The sequence below is a fragment of the Sorex fumeus genome, unplaced genomic scaffold (genome assembly GCF_029834395.1).
Source record: "Sorex fumeus unplaced genomic scaffold, SorFum_2.1 ptg000046l, whole genome shotgun sequence".
Lineage (NCBI taxonomy): Eukaryota > Metazoa > Chordata > Mammalia > Eulipotyphla > Soricidae > Sorex > Sorex fumeus.
The window spans coordinates 3,146,078-3,147,504 of NW_026606103.1; the positions used below are offsets into that span (position 1 = coordinate 3,146,078).

At 38.9% G+C, this 1,427-nt stretch overlaps 1 non-coding gene across 1 annotated transcript; it reads left to right on the forward strand.

Moving 5' to 3' along the window:
- Positions 1-564: 564 nt before the first annotated feature.
- Positions 565-671, forward strand: LOC130031301 (U6 spliceosomal RNA). Its single transcript, XR_008793649.1, has one exon. It is a non-coding gene; the product is annotated as a U6 spliceosomal RNA (small nuclear RNA).
- Positions 672-1,427: the final 756 nt, after the last annotated feature.

The following is a 1,427-nucleotide window of genomic DNA, read 5'->3' on the forward strand; positions in this document are numbered from 1 at the left end:
ATACTGTAAATAGCATTTATGTTTTCAATGGATAGTCAGAACAGTTCCCTGAAAGCCATTGCCAGTCCCCACCTCATATGATACTTCTAGTCTGTCGCTTCATTCCCCCCTACATCCCTTGCTTGGTGATTGCAGTATAATACTTATAAACATGTATATGTATATGTATATGTATATGTATATGTATATGTATATGTATATGTATATTCCACAATTGTTAAGTAAATTGAGTGAATGATAGAACTTTGTAGACCAGCATTACTCAACAAGGGATCAAATAACTCCTAGGGGCCCACCAGAATGTTACAAGGGGAACACAGGTTAAAATCAAATAAATTGGTGATTTTTGCCTCTAGTCTTGTGATAAGGTTAGAATATCAACTAATAGAACAGGGTGCCACAAGAAGAAACAAGGCCCAAAGGGAGTTGTAGTCATTGGAAGGGTGAGAAACAATGGTTTGGGCCACTAGTTTTGTTCACTGGTTCTGGAGATTACTAAGGTGATTCAAGTGTCAGCTCTGGATATCAAAGCATTTTTCTCTTCCATAAAATTTTACTCATGATTTGCTCGCTTCGGCAGCACATATACTAAAATTGGAACAATACAGAGAAGATTAGCATGGCCCCTGTGCAAGGATGACACGCAAATTCGTGAAGCGTTCCATAAAAAAAAAAATTATTCATGTTGAGATAATATATTTGTGGTTATATATATACACATATGTATATATATGTTGCATTTTGGTGATCAGTGCTTTGTGATAAATAATGGTTTTCTCTCACCTTGGTGATTCTTCTTATTCTGAAGTTCATCCTAGTAGCATTCTAAAGTTCATCCTAGTAGCATTCTAGCTAATTTAGATTTCATTTTTTGGGGGTCATACATGGAGATGCACAGGGGTTATTCCTGTCTCTGCACTCAGGAATTTCTCCTCACAGTGCTTGGGGTACCATATGGGATTCTGTGACTCGAACCCAGGTTGGCAGGGTAGGGACTGTAGATGAAATAAGACAGAGCTGCAAGAAGCCACTGCAGATATACCAAATCTACAGTCTGTCTTCCCTAAACTGGGTAAGGCCTCTGGCCACCAACATTCCAAGAAGAAACAAGAGCAAGAATATCCTCTTTGAAAGGACTGATAAAAAGTGAACTTTAATCTACTTTTACCTCTTGACCATGCTGAGGCTTTCACCTGATCAGCATATCATTTATGACCTCATCTTTATCTTTCCCTTATAAAAGCTCACTTTTGTGCCTTCTGCAGACTCTCTCTGAATATGAGCTTTACAACTCTTTCATTTATTTATTTTTGTTTTGAGGTCACACCCAGTGGTGCTCCAGGTTTACTCTTGGCTTTGCACTCAGGAATCACTCCTGGCGGTGCTTGGGGGACCATATAGGGACCATATAGGATGTGGGAATCGAA